Below are 22738 nucleotides of genomic sequence, written 5' to 3'. Positions count from 1 at the left end.
CACTCAGCATGCGCATTTTGTCATTTATGTTGCTTATTAACAATTACAAAGCATGTTTGCACTAAAATGTTATAATTCTGCTAGTTATGTGCCTTTAAAACAAAAGCGTAGTCTATTTGTTTTTTATTAGCAGTTGTTTACTCTGTTTCCGTTTAGTTCAATATTACATTTGCTAAAACGATGTTATCATCGGCTTCCTCGGCACACAAAACCTTTTTTTTTTAAACTAAGTTAGTGTCTGCCCTAACGTCCTTTTTGTTGTAGCCACAGCCAAGAAATTCACAGGACTCATTTTCATTGTGGCTTCTCTTTTACAATACAAACACATCATTGCACCCTTGCTGCTTGGCTTGGTGTTAAAGCCGCACCCAAGTACTTCACAGGTCTTCTTCACATTGTGTGCTTTAGCGCCATGGAAGAAACAAATAACTTCAAAGTAACAGCATTGCTTGGCGTCCGTCTTCTTGGAGCCACAGGTAACTACTTCACAGGTTTATAAAATACAATCTATACGTTAACAACGCTCTATTGTTGCTGTTAACTACAAGGCTTGCTTTTCTGCTGTGTTTCTCCATTGCCAATGTTGTGCCTCTAAGGCACAAACTTGTATCGAATGCGCTATCATCCGTTATTGTACGTTGTAGTTTACTTGTTTTAATAGCACAACCCAAGCATCTCATGGCGAGCGTTTTCACAACCAGTCTCATATTATTTTAAATCTTTTTTGGCACTTCCTCACTACGTAAACAATAACTGTCCCTCCCATAGCCCTTGACCTGACTAAATCCTACGATTTGAATGTAATCTTGATTTATAAAATGTATTTCAACTGATTACGTCCTTTTCACTGTCTGTTACTTATTTTCCTTCCCCATCTTTTTCTCTTTTCCCGAAATTGTGTCATTTTTCCCCCTCTTATTTAGTAATTACAGACAATTGTTTTCAGGCATCATATCTATAATGTCCTGATAATGATCCTACATCTTTCTGTAAAGGATCCAAACGCTGTGAACATGTTGTCAACCATATACACATTTTTTTTATGATACATTATGTGTAAAGGTGACTATTCTATGAATGTCATTTGTTGTATTATGACTGCTTCATACAGACAACCACATGCTGCCTGAGCCTTCTCTGTTTCCCCCTGTTTTGTGAGTTTCTGGATACAGGTTTGTGTCCCACTGTGATTAATTCAAATGTTTTGTTTATCTCGTTAATTTGCATATTAAATTGCCCTTATCCGGCTGGATAACAGCTAAAATATAGCACCGATTGGGTCTATATTGAATTTTTCTTCCACTATTGACTGGCGCAGGGACCATTGGCTCTTATAATAAAAGGAAAATGCCAGCCATATTTATTTAAAGAGCCTGCAAAGACCTCCTCTTGACACTAAATAGGGAGATCAATTAAAAAGTATATATTCATTTGTAATGTGACTTTTCTATCTTTGTTCCCTTTAATTATCAGTCATGGATTATTCAGGCAGCCCTAGAACACAATTAAAAGTGCTTCCTGTTTATATTGGCTGTTCAAAGTATACACAGGTAAGTGCTGAAAATACGGCTTTAGGTGACTGTAACAAGGTGCCCGTTCGGGTAGAAGGGGAATCCCCCTTTAAAGACTGGTGGTATGCTGACCTTGCTTCCCCTCCCTCTCTGCCCCATTGCCAGAGTGACTGGAATACCGAAGGGGTCAGCCCGTGGCCGGAAACAGAAGACCAGGAGGAAGACTGTACCTTTAACTGGAGGATCAAGGAGGACGACGCCCCGCCCCTCGATGACGCAGTACGCTTTGGATTGGGTAAAAGTCAGGAAACACAGTGCTTGGCGTGTGACGACACCCCGGTGGAGTTCGGAGGCGGTGTGTGGAGCGTAGAAGGAATGGACGGAGTTTTAGCTACAGAGACGAGGCACGAGGACGAGGAGAGAAAGCCAGGAGGCCAACGGACTCGTGGAGCGCCGTGCCACACTCCCGAGGGAGGAGTGTGGCTGCAGCAGGTACAGCAAAGGTTTGCGGGGTGGGTCGGGAGACGGGGACCCTCGGCTTCTTAATACCGCGTACTTGCCTATCCTCCTTTAGAAAACGTCTCCCCAGTATACCCTCTTTCCTCTTAGTGTAAATAACCCTCACTGACTTCTAACTCACGAAGAAGGCACAGAGATTTCTTTTGTAAAGCCCTGTATCACTGGTGTCCCCCTCACTACCCCGGTTTCCCTTTGGGTAACAGACATTGAACAAAGTGCCTGACAGGCTGTTTCTTTATCTTTGCTCGTTTTGGGAATGGACCGAGGGAGAAACCAGACGAACACCCGGAGCACAAGTGACCACAAGGGGGAAGTAAACATCCGAAGAGCATAGACTGAGCCTTAGCCAAAACGGATCCGCCGGATTTCCGAGGGACAGACTCACCTCCCGCTACAAAAAGACCCTGACTAAAATAAAACCTTACTTACCACGATCTAGTCTCCGGCCCCTTTCTGGCACCACGCTACAGTGAATTTATTTTTGTACCATCTGGGACATCCAAATAATGAGCTGGCAACCCTAATCATAAGACTGGAAGTTTGTTGCATGATCAGCACATTATTTATTTTCTCCACCCTCGACCCCTGATGAAAATAGATTATATAATTTTATCTTTTGACATGTGGCAATATGCTGTAGATTTTAAGGTTAAGCAAAGAGTGGAGAGCGATCATCACCCACTTAAACTTGTCTTAAAAAGTAGATTAATGCCCAGTTTAGTGGACAGCTGTAGTATCCCTTGTAATCTTATTGACAATATTATAGCTCGTAATAATCGCTGCTCGGTTAAATGGGCACATATGCTGGAGCACAGCGAGAAGTTGGCAAGCATTTATAACACCTTTGCGAACACCTTCTGTAATTATGCTACTACTGATGTGGATAGGGATACATTTTTAGAATTACACAAGGGCTTTTTTAAGGCAATTGTCCCACTGGTAACTAAAAAAGTTATAATGAGTAAGAAAGATGGAAGTCAAAAGTTGATGGGGAAACCTTGATACGATAAAGATTGCAGTAGTGCCCAAACTGAATTAGTACATGCCATTAAAAAAATTAAAAGTTTGATAATTAAGGAAACCAGATCAAAATACAAGAGAGTACTATCTTGAGACAATGCTATTTGGTTTGATATGTTGGTAGCAGCAAAAAGCAGGGACCATATGGCATTTTGGAAAATCGTTGCTATTGGGAATAGAAATTAAAAGGGCTCCAGAGAAGTTTATTTGGATGAAACTACTTGGATAGAACATTTCACAAAGTTGTGTACAGCCCCAGAGTCTGGAAGTTCTCAAAACGACGGGCTAATATTGAGTTCGAGTGAAGGAAATCTAGAATTTGATTGACAAGAAACGATTATGGCTATTAACACAGTGAAAACTAGTAAAGCCCCAGGACTAGATAGGATCCCTGGAGACTTATACAAACACAATACTAGTGTCTGGGGCCCCTACATTAACGATCTGTGTAATTTTATAGCCACTGGAGCTGACGTACCAGAGACATGGAGGGGGGCAGAAATCAATAGTATTTTTAAAAAGGGTGATAGGAGTGATCCTGCAAACTATCGCCCGATTAGTTTAATTTATGTTTTACAAAAAATGTATGCAAGGCACATTTTAAATCGTATTGATCTTTGGATTGATGAAAATGAAGTTCTCACTAAGTTCCAGGCAGAATTTAGAACTAAAACCAGTACCATAAACCAGGTGTTTTGGTTTTGCTGTATGTGTTGGAAATATGTCAACTTAAGGAGGGGTCATTTATACGTGGTGTTTGTTGATCTAAGTTTGATCTCATCCCCAGACATTTGTTATGGAAAACACTTAAGAGCCAGGGACTACCAGCCAACCTCTTAAAACAAATTATTAGATTGCACCAAAATTATTATGCAAAGGTGAGGTGTGGCCCGGGTGGCAAACTAACTAGTCCAATCCCCATAAAAAGGGGAGTTCGCCAAGGATGTGTCCTTGCACCAACTTTGTTTTCTTTATTTGTTAATGACTTTCCTTCCTTCTTAAAAGGCTGCAGTAATGATGCACCGAAATTGGGGGGTGAGACAATACCGGCCCTATTATTCGCAGATGAAATTATTCTCATATCGCAAACACCAAAGTGCCTACAATGTCTATTTAATACTATTCAAACTTACAGCAGCAAAAAAAAGGCCTAGAGATTAACACCAATAAGACAAAGTATATGGCAATAAATCCTCACAGATCTTTTAGAGAAAATATGGTTCTAAATGGACAAAAACTAGAATATGTCCAAAACTTTAGTTACCTGGGTGTTTCACTTGATTAAAAAATGATGTGGAAAACCCAAATTGAAAAGAGCAAGCTGTTGTTAATACAAAATACACTCCAGATTTGAAAAAGACGTGGAAATAGCCTCAATAAAGCAGTGCTTCCAGCACTTGAGGTATTTCGGTTCAAAGCACAATCAGCAGCACTATATGGTGTTGAACTGTGGGGCCCCTCATGCAAAAAGGTGTTTGAGGTGAATGAGAATACATTTTATAGAGCTTTGCTAAAATTACCAGTACGTACTCCGTTAATACCGTTGATGTTTGACCTCAACATGAAGCGTACTGATCACCATGTAATTATTAGACCTCTGATGTTTTGGGTCAGGATCTGGACAACACCTGAGCTGCTGGATTATAGGGCGGCTCTAACAGAGATAAACAATCTAGAAGTTAGTAATTGTATTATATGGTTCAAAAAGGCCAGCACATGGTTAAAGAAGATTGGCTTAGCACAATTTTGGAATAATCCATCCACATTGACCTCAAATTCAAGGAAGATTTTAAACGTATCCTTTTGGGCCTTTATGGATAACAATAGATTAAATTATAGAGTAAAGGGATCTTTGACTAGCGAATTTCTCTTGTTCAAAGAAAATGCTTGCCGTGAATCATTTTTAAATGAAGTGAATCCACCATTGGCAAAAAAACTATACTTAAAGTATAGATATGGAGTATTAATGATAAAATCATGTGTAGCAAGGTGGATTAATGATAGCAATGATATATGTACGGTGTGCTCAGGAAAAGTTAGGGAAGATATCACACATGTTCTATTTTTTTGTCCGGCCTATACGATCCCAAGAAAAAGATGGATAAAACCACTGTGTTAAAACATAGGTGTGAGATCGTATAGAGAAGCAGAAAGGATCTTAAAAACAGATACTCGCCAGGTTATTGTCTTTGGTATTAGTAGGTTTCTGCTGGCAGTGAACTTTCTTAGGATAAAAGCTGGCGAGAAATTCTAAGACTTACTAGAGAACTGTTATTTAGACGCGTGAATTATTTGGAAACTAATATAATGTACTGGAATACCAAAGGATGTATATTTAAATGTTAAGTCATACATGCGCCCTGGAATCATTTGTACATCAGTTCTGTGGAAACAATGATTGTAAATTAGAATGATTTTATCCAATATGTGCCTTTTTAAACTATTTATATATGGTTCTTTTAGTATTATGATTGACTCCTCCCATCCATTCATTATTAATTTTTGAATTGCACCTATCAATGGTAGTTGTAACATTGTGACAATCTTTTCTATGACCTGCACTTTTTTATGTGACTTTTATGATACAGTTGTATCGAAATAAAGATGATGATGATAATGATAATGAATGCCATAATAGCAATAGTCTATTTTTTGGGGGGGAGTTTTCAAAACCCTTTATTCGAAGCACGAAGCGTTGCCCATAGCATGGTGCCTACATCCCAGCGCGGGCCAGCATTGGGAAGTGACAGATGTCAAACCATTATAGACGGGTAGGGGAACACACAGCAAACCGCCTATAACCACTTCGGGCCGGCCTCGTCAGTTGGGAGAGGATGAATTAGTGTCAGCATGGATTCATGAGCACGTTTATTCAAAACAGCAAACAAGATAACAACAGTACCACTTGTATATACTTGCAGATGGAATGTGCCTGTGTATGTTGACGCATTCTGACTATTGAGTTATGGAGTGGTGCTGCCTGGTGACCTGTTGTTCCTCTTTGTTAGTGTGACTTGGCCTGGTTGAAGTCTCTCCCGCCTTAGTTCAACTCCTTGGTATGAGACCCATCCTCATTGCTGCAGGGGTTAGCGGCTAAGTCTGTGTCAGTGGCACGCTCCAATAGATATATTTGGAGGGTGGCCCATATGTCACGCGGTCGGGAGGATGGGGGTAGCAATAGTCTAACTTATATCCGAAACCCTAAGACGCCATCAATAACATGCTGAGTTAATTCAAGTGTCTGAGAATTCACCCTGCACTCAGACAACTCACACCTCATTCTTGCCCTTCACTTTCACTATCACCCTGCACTCACAGCAACCACAATGCACTCACACTGATCACCATAAACTCACACCATTCACCCGCTCACCCTGCACTCACACTGATCACTCTGCACTCACAATGCACTTGTGCTGTTGACTCTGTTACCTCACCCTGCAGTCACATGAGCACACTACACACCCTGAACTCATGTGACACTTCACTTAACTGTCCCCCCCACTGCTCAATCTGCAATCTCACTCAAACAAACCCATCACTAACCATGCATTCATTTGTTCCACTCTGCACTTACATCAACATCCAAATTCAAATGGTCACCTCACTCACCCTGCAGTCACTCCTCTTACCCTACTCTCAAACTGTTGCATCCCTCACTGTGCACTCACATGGGCACTCCTGCCACCCACACAGCACTTAGGGTTGTGCCTGCTACAAAGAACGTGTACCACGAAGATCACAGAACTGAGGGGCATATGTACAAGCCCCTATCGCCACCACAACGTCACTTTTAATCGACGTTGTGGTGGCGATAAGGGCTGCACCTTATTCACAAGGCAGCGTTAAGCCACTTATCGTGGCATAATGCTGCCTTGTAAATAAGGTCCCCTTTCACGCTATGGTTAGCATGAAAGGGGTGGGCAGTGGGTGTTGTGGTATACGTTCCACCGCAACACCCATTGATTTTGACGCTGCCACCTATGTACAAGGGTGGAATACATAGGAGGCAGCGCCAAAATTAAGACCTGCTAAAACCTGGTCCTAAGTTGGCCAAACGAGGAGAAATGCATTATTTCTGCTTGTTTTTGCTTTTTCCACATGTGCAGCCTCGTGCAACACACATGGGAAAAGCAAAATGCCATGTATTGTTTATGTACAGGAAGGTGTCCCTTCAGATACATTAACTATCCTTGAAAAAAAATGCAATTTTGTGACTTTCATGGGTGCTGCATGAATCAGCACACATGACAGTGACAGAATGGCATTTTAGGATTGTTTATGTGCAGGAAGGGCCACCTTTCTACACATAAACAATCCTCCCCTGCACACAAAACACCCTAGAGCCATCGCAGGAGGAAATGCAAGCCTGCACCACATTCTTGTAAATATGGTTCAGCCTTGAGTTTCAGAAGTGGAGGAGAGAGGCGTTAAGCCAAGAAGGCTAACACCTCCCTCCTCCACTTCCATGTACACATCCCCCTGGGAGTAAACTATGAGTAGTGCTATAAAAAAATTAAATGTTTGTCAGAAAGGTGCTATAGAGAGATGAGGTGCATTGTTGGTGAGTGGTAGCGAGGGAATTAACGGAGGAGGAAATGGGGGAGCGGGCGCCAAAAAAGACTGTTGCATCGTGTGCGACCGGTGCTAGCGCTAGCCCTGGCTGGGAGTGTTAGACCCACCCCCCCACGTTCGGGTCTAGTTGTGCCCCTGCCTGTATATATGCTCCACACCTCTCACAAAGATGTTTTTAATGTTCTCATTAAAATTGATATAGAAATACCAAATTTCCAAATACACTCACCCTGCCTTGCTTGGAGTGGGAGATACGAAGTAACGTCCAAGGTACAAGCAGCAGCCTCCGTAGTGCTCACCTCTGATGCCTCTGGAACTGAACCCTGAGTGCGTCACTTCCCTCCCTCTCTTTATAAGAAGCTGAGCCTCTCACCCAAGAGATGGAATCTTTCCAAGTGCAGATTTCTGAGCAGGTTTGGGAGGTGCCACTAAACTGACAGGTAAACAAGGCGAGTATATGTAGGAGTTTTGATTGAATATCCGGGTGGGGCTTCCTGGCTTACAGGTCTTACTCTTGAGCAATTCGTCGAAGAGTTTTCTAGAAAGTAATGGCGTCACCCTTATCCTTTCGGAGACGCGTACCGTGCAAGTGGTGAACAGCAAAGATTGCGTATATACATGCAGAGTTAACCCCACGTCAAACTTGATTGCTTAAGTATTTCTGCTTGAGACGTGACATGATGTTTTATGGAGAGCTGATAAGTCACTGATTCTTCCCCAGACCTACCAGCCTTTTAAAGGCAAGACTTAAACATGGCTGACTCTCACCCGGCCCTACTGGCTTTTCAGGGAATCACTGGCCAGACATGTGGCTAACTTTGCACCAGCTTTATTTGCCCTTCAGAGGTACTTGGCCTTCTTAAAATCTACCCTTTCTTTCTGGGGAACCCACTGCTGATGCAGCAGTCAGTGGCCAGCAGGTTTTATATCCCCTTCTATCTGTACCAGTAGCAGTGAATGAAGAGGTGGCATTCAGAGCGGTACAGTAACTGGACTTCACATGTGTTCCCAATTAACCATGGCACGAGGTACCTGCCCACCACCAGAGCCCATCATCAGTCATGTCCACTCATCACTGTCAGAATTTAACCAGCACTTCTGACCATGCATCTCAAACACACATCACAACGCATGAAAAAGAATCACGTTGCAGTCCCGGGTTACCAACTAGGCATGGAAGGTACCGGCCTATGGGCCCCACTCCATTTAGAGGCCCCGCAGCAAAGGATTACAATAATATTGATTTGATCTTCAAAGAAAATTACAATCAAGCTTTTTTAAATTCTTTCCAAAAGATAGAAAAAAATGAATCCCCTCAAAGAAACGCAAACTTTACATTAAAGACTCTATAGAGAAAACACTGTATCAATGTAGTGTACCCATTCACAACTTAAAGTACGTAAACCAGAGACATCAAATTCACATAAGTTTGGCTCTTAAATGCTCACCTTCTGGCAGCAGTCATAGTGTGCATACCAGGAGCGAGTCGCCCTCCCATAAAAGACACGAAACAAGGTGTTGTCGTTCACCGCGTAGTCTTTTATTGAATCTTAAAGCAGTGTCATTAATCCTTTATTCATCTCGGATTATTAATCCTTTATTCATCTTGCTTATGGTAAATCTTTAAAATACTTTGCTTATAAATAAATCTCTAAGTTGTACATTGTCATTACATTTTCAACCCACTCTCCAAGGGGCCTTTCCTTAACCTTCGGGCTGTGCCAGCAGGCCACAACCAAGATAGCCTGCTCTCCTTAAGTTGACCGCCCTCCGGTCAACGGAGCCACAGGTAAATAATCAACAAAGATAGCCTGCTCTCCTTAAGTTGACCGCCCTCCGGTCAACGGAGCCGCAGGTAAATAATGTGCCTCCATGAGACAACCATACTGGGGCATACCCCCTTCAATGTTATAAACATATACCAAGGCATCTTGGGTAGGGGAGGAGAGGTCAAGGACCACCAGCAGGTCAGTCCCCCCTCTCCCGCCAGCCCAGAGCCCCACAATGACTGTTTGCCCTTTCCAAGGGGCATCCAGTCCATACCAAAATGGAAGTCCACCGCCTTTTCTTGCCTGGGACCCCGCCAAGCTCTTCCTTGTTGCCGGGATGGGTGGGTGGGTAATTCTTTGCTGGTCTGCTGCCGGAGCTGTAGGGAGAAGACAAAAGAGGATTAGCTCTGCCTCCCCCGAGGTTTTATACCCTCGGGGGAGGGAAGGTCGACCCTGCCTTCCTGGCGACTCTGGTCTCCCATGATAGGTTCACTTGGACCTGCTTCGCTGGCTGCCCCTCCCCTGTCCTGCTGCTGCCTCCCGGACATTCCTGCTGGCCTCCCGCCCCAGATGCCCACTAAGGGCGCCACGCCCCTAGGAGCGGGTGGCGCCGTCATAGTGTGCATACCAGGAGCGAGTCGCCCTCCCATAAAAGACACGAAACAAGGTGTTGTCGTTCACCGCGTAGTCTTTTATTGAATCTTAAAGCAGTGTCATTAATCCTTTATTCATCTCGGATTATTAATCCTTTATTCATCTTGCTTATGGTAAATCTTTAAAATACTTTGCTTATAAATAAATCTCTAAGTTGTACATTGTCATTACATTTTCAACCCACTCTCCAAGGGGCCTTTCCTTAACCTTCGGGCTGTGCCAGCAGGCCACAACCAAGATAGCCTGCTCTCCTTAAGTTGACCGCCCTCCGGTCAACGGAGCCACAGGTAAATAATCAACAAAGATAGCCTGCTCTCCTTAAGTTGACCGCCCTCCGGTCAACGGAGCCGCAGGTAAATAATGTGCCTCCATGAGACAACCATACTGGGGCATACCCCCTTCAATGTTATAAACATATACCAAGGCATCTTGGGTAGGGGAGGAGAGGTCAAGGACCACCAGCAGGTCAGTCCCCCCTCTCCCGCCAGCCCAGAGCCCCACAATGACTGTTTGCCCTTTCCAAGGGGCATCCAGTCCATACCAAAATGGAAGTCCACCGCCTTTTCTTGCCTGGGACCCCGCCACAGGGCGAGTAGCTAACTGGCGCGCTCGCCCTCCCCCCGACCTAAAAATACTTTGTTGCTGGGTGCCACCTCGCACCACACCCTGTTCCTGTATCAATTCATAGCTGATGACACACAGGGCCTCCCACAGTAACGTAAGAGGTAGACAGTTGATAACTTAACTTCAAGCTGACTGCCACTTCCTGCAGTGACCTGCCTTCCTTGTCAAGCTACCTGGCAGTACTGATCCTCAGTTAAATTCATAGATGATTGCGAGCTTGGGGAGCATCTGGGAATTCTATGCTCCTGGGGGTTCTTTCCTCCATTATCAAATGCGATACCCAAGGGAAGATGATGCAAAGAATGAATAATGTGACGCATGCTCCGCGGCTGACGGAACCTAATCTTAGCTAATGGGGTATTGCAGTGAATGTAACATCCGACACTTAGTAACTGCGGGTGGTCACATTAAGAGGGTTATATCTAAATGAAGGCATACTTTACGCCCTTACAATGTGAACGCCTTAACCATGTACGTGTAAGCTGCTTCGGTAAATTATCTGATTAACATTAATCAATCATAGTAATGACATACCATGATATCAATAACCCAAGTACTCATAGGGAAACAAATTAATGTTTTCTTCCAGAAAATGAGGTTATCCGTTATTGAGACTAAGGTAACGTATAGCTAGTCCATCAGTAAATGAGCCATGAAATCCAAGACTAAGGTAACGTATAGCTAATCCATTAGTAAATGAGCCATGAATTCCAATGCCAGCGACCTTTTGCACTTTCACCGTCAGGGCCTGTAGCCCATAAACCCATAGGTGCGACATTTAAAACACCATGCCTAAATCATCCACGCTCGTGTGACATGGACGCTTCCAGAGAGGCACATTTGCTTTGGCAGAAAGTGGCATCTGTCTACATGTGCGGCTCTTTACAATGACTTAGGATGTGGACTGGACACTAACAAGTGGTTGGGATTAGTTCAGGCCTTCCTCGCAGCTTTTTGTGTACATTATTCACTATGTACTGTCTAAGACACCGGAGAAAAGAAAGATGCGTAAGGAACAACCCGAAAAGAACGTAGAAATGTTACACCCTGAAATGAATGCTTCCTCTACTTATACTATACAATGTTTGTTTTAAAATGGTAAAACCTCCCTATGTTGCACATGCAACCGCTGCGTACTAAGAAAATAATAAGTAACGACCATGGGCCATTTGCTTGCATGCCAATTTTCCTGTTTAAAAAGGGGGGGGGGGGGGAAGCGACACCTTTACCGCGTATTGACTGTACTCATGACGTCAAGATTTATAAAAATACCTCGTTAAGGATGCCTGGTCTAACAGATTACGTAAATCCTTGCAGTACAAACCATGCAACTGGCGAAGATCCAACACTTGTTGCTTTAAGAAATTGTTTACCAATTTATAATGAACGGGATCGCCCTGGGCCTATTAGTACTTAATGCTGAAAAGGTACATTACCCGCTTGAGGGCCACCCATATAATAACGGCATTTAAGAAAATTGTCTGAAATATTGAGAACAGGTCTAGTGTAATGTTTACCAATATTTTTGTTAAAGGTAACCCTCTGGATTTGAGGCCTTTCGGAAGGGCTAATAGAGCCAAGACACCAGGTCACGATCTGTGACATAAACTGATTTGTTGAGGGAAATTGCAAGCCTAATCTATACCCTGCCTCCAAAGTAAGCCTGCTTGCTCTGTGCCAAGCTACCACAGGGTTAGAAGTGTGGTTTAAGTGGTTGGAGCGGCAAACCCCGATGCAGAGATCCGGCCCGGGCCAGGGTTCAATTCCCCGCCTCGGCGGGTCTTGGGCTCAAATGTCCCTGGACCTGACAATTCTCGCTTCGGTGTCCACTCCAATCATGGAGTCCCACCCCGCAACTCTGGGCAATAGCCTGCCTAATCTCCAAAACGGCCCCTCGCAGGGGGATGCCTGGCTTTCGCCTTGGGGCTGCCCAGTAATGGGCTATCTCACAGGGGAATACCCGGACGGTTCCCCAAGCAAGCGCTGCAACGCTTTCGGGCAGCCTTGCGCTCTACAGATCAAATTTCATTCATTCAACTCTATGAAATAACTGTTCCTTAGTTATGAACATAACTGCATCCATCCAAATACCTAAACATGAATGCATACTCATTCTATCTTAGCGCCCGTTCTCCAAGGGTCTTGAACCAAAATAGATAGCCTACTCCCCCTTAAATTAGAAAGCCCTCAGATTAACGGGGCTGCCGGTAAATAATCGATAACTGCCACCACCTGTGACAACCAACGGTTTCCAGGTAGGGAAGGAAATACAGGACCACCAGCAGGTCAGCCCCAAATCTCCCACCAGCCCGGAACCCATATGCCTTAAAATAGGTGAATGCTACCTGGTTGCAATTATGTTGCTACTAATGTTAAGTGCCACTTGACCCTTAACGACTCAAAAAAGCGGAAAAGTGGGGGGGCCTGCTTAATTGCCATCCACAGGTCGGCATTACCAACGTAAATCATGCAATACAAGGAGAGGCCAGATTCTTGTAATTAATGCACACCCGTTTCATACCTCCAACCTAGCTAGCGCTTAGCGCAGGAAGACAGCTTGCACCAAGTGTAATATTTGTACCATATGTGTGAAGACGTTGTTGGCAGAATAAGAGAACAAAGACACTTAAAACTAATGCTAGTCCGGCTCAGAGGGCCCCAACCCCGGCTTTTCAATTTCTCATTATTTGATGCACAGTCTAGAGAAAAATTTGTACTGCAGACTGGGATACTGCAGCCGGGATATGAATAGTGGGGCTGCCAACTGCTAGACCGCTGTCTAGGAATGCATACAATGAGATGGCTGGCGTGGCAGCGAGGTGGTTCTTATGGGATAAAATTAAAAACCAAATCGAACTCCCATGGCTACTGTGCTGACCCAGGTGCTCGGCAATTAAACTACCCACGACCCCGTAAATCGCTAAGCTGTCTCCTGGGATTATCGCTTAAAAAGAGTTCTGGAGGTAGCTTCGTGGGTCAGGCATTCATCCTTAAGAGATCAGTACATTCGATACCATTGGAACCTGAGCATCTGTAACCTCTCGGTGCTAGTCACAATTCAATATCAAGCAACGCAATATACACCATGTAAAACAAAGCATGACTTCGTTCAGGCAAGCTAATGTATGCTGCGACAACACATACTTTCACAATACTGGCATTTGGGCACTTGTATTAAAACATAAATCACTTCTTCAATGATTTAACATACACGACTCAAAATAGGGGATACCTAAAAGTACCCCAGTGATGTAGATTCTATCGGGCTGACTTCCGACCCTTGGTTCCAGAATGCTTTTAAACATAAAGCGTGCCCCTTCTGAAACTGAAGCTGCACTGCTTGTAAAAAATGCACCGGGTATGTTGGCAAAAATAATTGCCTGCAGGATTTCCCCGTTGGCCCTCGCAAGATGCCCTGGGGGTTGCCTGTCAGTTAATGCCAGCTGTTCGGCATATTTCTGCGCGACAGCGGCGGGAGGCGGATGTGTACTTTTGAAGATAAATGACCAGCCCTGGCTTTTTGGAAAATTAATTGTCTTGAAACTCTCGCGCTCTCTTAAAATGTTTGGAGGAATTATAGGGTCTTTGAGGATACGATGTATTCTGGCAGCTACATTATTCTTACTTGTAACTGTTCTTAAAAATCTGCCTGCAACTTAATGCCAACTGTTCGGCATATTTCTGCGCATCAGCGGCGGAGGCGGATGTGCACTTTTGAAGATAAATGACCCGCCCTGGCTTTTTAGAAAATGAATTGTTTTGAAACTCTCGCACTCTCTCAAAAATGTTTGGAGGAGTTATAGGGTCTTCGAAGATACGATGTACTCTGGCAGCTACATTATTCTACTTGTAAATGTTCTTCAAAGTCTGCCCGCAAGTCATTCAATTACAGTAATTAGATGTCTGGGATTTACATAATGGCAGGCAGAGACCATGTGAGAACGCACAGCTGTTACCACGCGGTCTGGCAGGCTCTCGTGGGCAGTAAAATGTCAGGGGACCATAAAATGGCCTTAGCGCGAGTAGAAGAGACAAAATAAAATTATAGAGATTTTCTTTCCCTGCCGCCTCTGCTATACAAATGTCCTGCAGGTTTTGACAGGCCGACATACATTGAGACTGACTAAATGAATCGTCTCCTCGTGGTTTTGCTGCTCTCGAATTGATTCATAGGTGCAGTGGGAAAGCCGTGAGCTGTCCGTAAATGACAACCAAGCGCCCCAGCTAACTGCAGCCAAACATAATTTGGCATCAACTTTGACATTGTCAACCTTGGCACAGAGTTTATAATCTCCTGTCATCTTCAAAGAGCTCACTTAAGTCAATTTCCAGGAAGAGCTTTTCTCCGCTGCTTTAACAGGGAGTGTAACTTATTTGCGTCTGTGCCAGTAGCTAGCATGTTCTTTTCCGCTGGGGATGGGTATCTCCCGGATGCAATTAGACATTAATCTGAGCTAAAAATGCTGTTGTGGGCTATTTATATCAGAGAAAACATGCTATATAATTTTGTAAGAACAAGCATATCTCAGGCCCATAGGCCCCTCGAACCAGCAGTCTCAGAACTCCCTGCCTAGTGCTGAACCTCCAGGCTATTCCCTAATGTAAAGGGATCAGTGTAACCGCAGCAGATTTTTATACTTTTACTCGGTAAGCCACATGCGACCTGTTTTCCTGAACAAAACGTAAAGCCATAGTGTAAAATGCCTTAGCGTATTTGCTGTATCACCCTTTTAAAAATTCATCACATCAAAACGAATTCAAAGCCATGTCCGAGAATGGCCGCCACAGTGTTCATACCCATTGCCGCCATTGCTGCCCACGCTGTGTTTCCTTCCGACGGCCGCTGCCTGTGTTACTGGGCGATTTTCCTCCGGACCTGGGAATTCCTTCGACTGCTTTCCTTTGTCCCATGAAGCATTTCCTCGGAGCGAAGAAAAGGTGAATTAGTAAAAGTGTTACAAAATCAAACTTCTACTGCCCTCATGTGGGAATACGCGATCTAACAGTGCGACTTGTCCAGATAACCGGGAACTATCGTGTGGTGAAGATTTAGATTTCCAAACACGAGTAACTGTGTGAATTACTATCCCTCACACGCATCGCTCAGGCGACACCCACGACTCCACCACTCACCTAACGACTACGCTGTGGGGCCTTCTCCTTTCCCTCGTGCAGCGACTCAACTACCAACGTAATTCTTTGCTGGTCTGCTGCCGGAGCTGTAGGGAGAAGACAAAAGAGGATTAGCTCTGCCTCCCCCGAGGTTTTATACCCTCGGGGGAGGGAAGGTCGACCCTGCCTTCCTGGCGACTCTGGTCTCCCATGATAGGTTCACTTGGACCTGCTTCGCTGGCTGCCCCTCCCCTGTCCTGCTGCTGCCTCCCGGACATTCCTGCTGGCCTCCCGCCCCAGATGCCCACTAAGGGCGCCACGCCCCTAGGAGCGGGTGGCGCCGTCAGTTAGCAAACTACGTATGTGTAATGTACAGAAGTGATTGTTGGTAAAATTAAAAACGTATTAGGAGCTAATTTGTGAGGAGGCCCCTGAAATTTCGACTGCCTAGTGGCCCCTACAGGGTTTAATCTGGCACTGTAATGTTGCACCAAGGCTGTGTGGTCAGTCAAGTATGGTGGAAGATGCAGAATCCTTCATGAAGAGCATCAGGCTCTCGAGGCTGCAGCATCTGTACCCCTTCTGTACCCTATGTCCACTGTTGATTGGTCATAAGACATGCAGTGTCTGAACCTTCAGCGAGGGAGGGTTTTCACCCCGTTATCACAGACTACACCAATGCACCGACACGCCTCAACATTACCTGACCTACAGACCTTGACATTGAGACTTATACTCATCCAAAGTTGATGGTCTCTAAACACCTTCATGCTAAGCCTGGCTCGGTAGGGTGTATCCCATGCATTATATCCCATGACAAAACTAGGGCATCCGTTATATCGACCTAAACACTACATCGCAAGGTAAACATTGCAAAGTATAATAGATTATCACAATAGTTATTAGGATTAGGTGGACGGTGTAGATTAAATATAATAAAATACTTTACATGAAGATATAGTGGGAGAAAATGTATTATATAATATAACATAATGTTTCCAACCTTGAAATAGTGTGGCAAGCCCCACCAACAGATCACCCGTTATATCCGCTGTCCTCGCTTTGCCTCTTTATTTACTGCTTAATCTTTTCAGTACAAGAATCAGTGCATACGTCACCACAATGTATGTGCAACAGTTATCAATTTTCCCTAGTCATCAATAAACTCTAGAGCCTTAATTACCAATGGCCCAAAATAACTCCTTTAATTTCCTCGCCCTGTAATTACCGTGTCTGGGATTTCGGATAAGTGGTGGAAGGAAATAACAGGAATTGCAAGTGTTTCAAGGCTTACAGGCATTCTGTTCCCCAGCATTCCACTCAGAGGCCTCACCTGCTGGTGGAGTGCAGCTCACCATTGGCGTTCAGACACTGCTTATAATTCCAGTGTTGGGGGGAGGGAAGGGGCGGTAACTGCATTTACAGGAACCATCCTGATTCACAATCAATGAGGACCTTGAGGGTAAAGTTCTGAAAAGCTGACTGATGTGTTTTTTTCCTGTTGACACAATACCTGCACAACCTTAAGATTTCTAATGCCTACTTTTATAATCTGGAAGGGGTCTTCACAGCAAGCAAGGCCTTTCTAAGACTCATCGCACCCTCAGAACTGCATCACATCTTGGAAACAGGCCATGGCGTGGTTCTCATCACTGTCACAGCCACTAAGCATGATGCCACTCTTCCTTATTGCCTCTGTCCTATAGTCTAACGCTCATCCATGTACCTCACATTCAGTTATATTACATGATGAACCGGAAAGCACCATTATTCACACCTCCTTCCCAGGAAACGCATCACACAGCCTGGAGGACTCAACTTACCACTGTCAATGTATAGCATCTCATTCATAGACCGGCTACAGAATCATTGACAAACCTCACCCTTGCCTGTGAGAAAGTAAACCGAAAGGAAACTGGAAGGAAGGTGGAATATCAAGATTACTCTTTGATAGGCGACCCATCCACCTGTCAATGGTCCTTCAGATACAATGTAAATTGAACAAGCAACAGTGCTGGCCCCTCCATTGAAGTCCATCCTAAAGATTGAATACATGCCCGAAGGCGAATAAACTTGAGGCAAAATTATATTTTTAACATGATTCCATGACCAACTACTGACACCAGAAGTTATAAATAAGCATTAGTGCACAAAAAAAGAGCCAGAAGCACAAACAAAGCCATTGGTGGAGTCATCATGTTTATATCATCTGACTCTGACCCAACACAAGAGGCAGAGATATAAAAAGCAGGAACGAAGAATGTAGAGAAAGGGAAGTAAACAGGAAGGGAGAAATATGGTATGAAAAAGAACCTGCAAGATGGGAGGCTCACGCTGGTGCAGAAGTACAAACATAATACAGCGGTTCCATGGGATTGATTCGAACAGGTGCCATACATGTATCCAACCTGTGAGAGAAAATCATCCTATGTGATTGCACATAACAGATGTACATAAGAGTCTCTCTCTGTGCTTAATTTGAGCCTTTGTTTCCAGTGCTAGGTACTGACACTTAATTATCAACACCAGCACTTATGACAGTCCGCCACATGGGGGCACTGTTTATAATTTTGAAATGAGCACAACAGCAGTTGTTTTATTATTCAGTATGCCATAACTTTGACTAATACTTGCCTCCAAAGCCATGTTTGTAGCTTTGAGGGCCTGCAATAGTCTGAATTGTCACACTTGATGGAGTGTGATGGTTATCACTTGCGTTGGTACTCTCAGTGGCAGCGCTGGCAGGGAGCAATAGGCAACGCAAGCCGCAATGGCAGCCTAAGAACGGCACTGGCACTTACATTTTTTTTTTACATATTAAGCACTGAATTCTCTCTTTGTTGAAAAATAAACGTTTTGTAATAATAATTTAGAGTAAATCTTTATCAGATATATTATTTGATTTACCCTAATCTCCTGAGGCGGAAGCCGGGAGCGACGCTGAGCACTGAAACTGAATTTGTTTTTAAAACTGTGTGAAAACCTCTGTTTTTAACCCACTTTGCGCCCTCCCCCCTGCACTGACCTGTATCACTAGAAACAGCCGATCTGAACTCTGTGTGACACAGAACCCACTCGCACGCCGCCATCACCGGCCGCGAGGAGACGAGGACACGCCCCCTCCGGGTGGCCACGCCCACTTCTGGCCAAAACATATATAAGCGTGCTCTGACTACCAGAGCTGCACTTTACCCTAATCTCCTGAGGCGGAAGCCGGGAGCGACGCTGAAAACTGAAACTGAATTTGTTTTTAAAACTGTGTGAAAACCTCTGTTTTTAACCCACTTTGCGCCCTCCCCCCTGCACTGACCTGTATCACTAGAAACAGCCGATCTGAACGCTGTGTGACACAGAACCCACTCGCACGCCGCCATCACCGGCCGCGAAGAGACGAGGACACGCCTCCTCTGGGTGGCCACGCCCACTTCTGGCCAAAACATATATAAGCGCGCTCCGACTACCAGAGCTGCACTTTACCCTAATCTCCTGAGGCGGAAGCCGGGAGCGACGCTGAGCACTGAAACTGAATTTGTTTTTAAAACTGTGTGAAAACCTCTGTTTTTAACCCACTTTGCGCCCTCCCCCCTGCACAGACCTGTATCACTAGAAACAGCCGATCTGAACGCTGTGTGACACAGAACCCACTCGCACACCGCCATCACCGGCCGCGAGGAGACGAGGACACGCCCCCTCCGGGTGGCCACGCCCACTTCTGGCCAACACCCCTTTTTTCGCCCATAAATAATGTGACAGTTCAGGGAGCGCAGCGGACGGGCGCAGCGGGCGCGCTGCCAGCGCGCCGAAGGCGCGCCAAAGGCAAGCCCGTCTGGGCCCGTCCGGGCCCAGACGGACCCAGGCCCAGTGACTCTGCCAGATGGCCCTCATGACCTCATGGTGTATACTGGAGACGCCCTCCACGCACTCCAACCTAAGAAAGTCCCTGCCTGCTACCACACGCATATTGAAGGTAAACCCTTCTCTAATTGTATGCGCTGCAATCCGACTCCCTTGAGCCTAACAAATCCCGGACTGAAGATAGGACTTCTTAACTGCCGCTCCCTTCCTAGACATGCGCTTGAAACCAACCTGTTAATCCAAGATCAGGATTTCGATCTATTGTTTTTAACGGAAACATGGCTATCAGATAGCTCCGATTCGGACATTGTCACGGCCCTCCCCCCAGGGTACCTCTGCCAAGCCTTACACAGACCCAAAGGGAGGGGAGGAGGGGTAGCTATAATCTTCAGGGAACAATTTATTTGTAGAACCTCCAACGCCCATATCGAGGATTGCGAAAGCTGTCAATTCTCCATCCAAACCTCCCCAGCTCACTCCCTGTCAGGGCTACTGATCTACCGCCCCCCAGGCGCTCCTGGGAACTTCATTAATGCCGTCATCGAATCAGTGTCACAACTAGCATCTTCTACCTCCAACTTCCTTATGCTAGGTGACCTAAACCTCCACTTCATGGACCCCACGGACCGGATAGCCTCTGACCTCCGGCAAGACCTAATGTCACTCAATATCCGACTGGTCAACAATGAGCCTACCCATGAGAAGGGACACCTATTGGATCCCATCCTCACTAATGTAGCAACTATTACCACCAGACCACCCGTGACCCTTCCATGGACGGACCACTTTCTGGTCCCTATCTCCTGGGAAATACCCACCATGAACCCCTTAACAACTAAAATTCAGGTAACCGACAGACGGTGGCGCAAACTCTCACCTGGGGAATGGACCGCCGTCCTAGCAGACTCCACCCCAGAGCTCTCCACCGATCCTGCCACGGCTGACAAGCAGTTTAATGAGTGGATTACCTCTTCTCTAGATACACTCCTCCCCAAAACTGCGACCTTTAAACATCCCAAAAGACTATCCCCTGCTCTATGGTACACCCCAGAGCTTAAAGCCTTGCGCCAAGAGTGCAAGAGAGCGGAACGCTCTTGGAGAAAAAACAAATCTGAATCAAACAAAGACATCTATTCTACCTCCCTCTTAATATATAAAACCGCTATTCGAAAAACTAAAAGCGCTTTCTTCCAGGAGAGAATAGAGAAAGCGGGATGCTCCAGTAAGGAATCCTACACCATCCTTAAAGAGCTTCTGAAAACCCCAGAACCGGGACCGAGACACCCCACTGATCCTAAAGCTGATCAGGAAAAATGCCAACAATTGGCTAATTTCTTCCATGACAAAATTCAAACAATTCTTGACTCAATCCCCCTCACGAATCCATGTGAAGAAAACGTTCTCCCGTACTCCCTAACACCCACCTGTCTCTCTTCTTGGGGTCAAGTCACCACTGAAGAAGTAGGAAACACGCTACAATCCATAAAGAGCGGATCGCCCAGAGACCCCGCACCACTCCGGATCCTCAAGGAGGTAGCCCCCACGATTATCCCCCCTCTGACTTATCTGATCAACGCCTCTCTCCAACAGGGAGTTGTACCCCCGAGCTTGAAGACGGCCGTCATAAAAGCTCTACTAAAGAAACCTTCCCTCAACCTCAAAAATCTGGCTAATTACAGGCCCATCTCCCTACTCCCAGGAGTCAGCAAGATTGCTGAAAAACTGGTTAATAAGAAACTCTCTCAGTTCCTGGAGGTCAACAATAAGCTAAAAAGTTCCCAGACGGGCTTCCGTCCAGGGCAGGGCACTGACATCGCCCTCCTGGCAGCGGTAGAGGAAGCCAGAGCACTATTGGACGGAGGAGGATCAGTGGCAGTGATCCTCCTCGACCTAAGTGCGGCATTCGATACCGTCAACCACCAACTGCTCATCAAAAGACTTAAGAGAATTGGTGTGGAAGGCTTGGCCCTATCCTGGCTCTCATCCTTTCTAGCTCAACGGACCTATCAGATCTGGGAGAAGAACGCCTGCTCCTCCGAAATTCCCCTCCAATGTGGTGTGCCTCAGGGCTCCTCCCTGAGCCCCACATTATTTAATATCTATATGTCCACATTGGAGGAGGTCATCACCCCTTTCGGAGTGAGCGTCGTCAGCTATGCTGACGACACACAACTAGTGGTGTCTCTGTCTCACCCCAGACAACAATCAGCAGACCTATTCAACTGCCTTACGCAGGTCCACTGTTGGATGAATAACTCAGCCCTAAAACTAAATGGGACGAAAACTGAAGTTCTGATCCTCGGCCCGAAAGGGCTCACACTCTCCCCGAACATCTGGCCAGCTTGTCTGGGCCCTCCCCCTGATCCAAAAGAAGAGGTAAAAAGTCTGGGTGTGTGGCTTGACACTGACCTCTCATTCACGGTGCAGGCAAAGAAAGTAGCCAGGACCTGCTTCGGGCACCTGAAATCTCTAAGGAAAGTTCTGCCCCTCTTGCCCTTTAACTCCCAAAAATTGCTAATTCAAGGCCTAATACTTTCGAGGCTTGATTACAGCAATGTGATCTATCTAGGCGCTCCTGAAGCGACCCTTAACAAGCTTCAGAGAATCCAGAATACTGCGGCCCGGATTATCACAAATACCCCTGCCAGAACCTCCGCTAAACCTGCTCTAAAACTCCTCCACTGGCTTCCCATAAGGGAGCGGGTAAAATTCAAGGCCTTGTGCCTAGCCCACAAACTACTACAAAATCAAGGCCCCCCTGTCCTCAGTAAACTCATCACACCCTATAAATCCACAAGATCCCTCCGTTCGGACACAGAAAATTTCATCACCACCCCCAGATTCAAGAAAGCCCGCTCAGGAGGAAGACGTTTCTCAGTCCAAACTGCTCGCCTTTGGAACTCGCTCCCCGCGACCTGCGACTCGAACTACAATACCTTCGCTTCAGGAAGCGGCTCAAGACTCATCTTTTCCCCAATGATTCATGCTTACCCATAACACTGATCCTTTACCCCCCCACCCTTTTACTCTGCCCTCGGCCCGCTGAACTGAAGAGATAGGGTTCCTAGCGCTGGGATACCTCAGGGTGACTACGCGCTT

At 45.5% G+C, this 22738-nt stretch overlaps 1 protein-coding gene and 1 long non-coding RNA gene across 3 annotated transcripts in view; one reads left to right on the top strand and one right to left on the bottom strand.

Moving 5' to 3' along the window:
- Window positions 1-8909, bottom strand: part of LOC147679834 (uncharacterized) — a 104874-nt gene extending 95965 nt beyond the window's left edge. Inside the window, exon 1 of the mRNA XM_086943390.1 lies at window positions 7855-8909. The gene's annotated coding sequence lies outside the window, so the exon portion shown is untranslated. The remainder of the gene's footprint in view (window positions 1-7854) is intronic.
- LOC147679833 (uncharacterized) overlaps window positions 1858-22738 on the top strand; it is a 285535-nt gene continuing 264654 nt past the window's right edge. The window contains exon 1 of one of the 2 annotated variants that reach the window (XR_015300912.1): window positions 1858-2003. This is a non-coding gene — a long non-coding RNA (uncharacterized LOC147679833). The remainder of the gene's footprint in view (window positions 2004-22738) is intronic. The other variant, XR_015300911.1, reaches the window with a different exon arrangement.

This window comes from Lissotriton vulgaris, chromosome 11 (genome assembly GCF_964263255.1).
Source record: "Lissotriton vulgaris chromosome 11, aLisVul1.2, whole genome shotgun sequence".
Lineage (NCBI taxonomy): Eukaryota > Metazoa > Chordata > Amphibia > Caudata > Salamandridae > Lissotriton > Lissotriton vulgaris.
The sequence above is the reverse complement of the archived record's forward strand: the minus strand, read 5'-3'. Positions and strand labels throughout refer to the sequence as shown.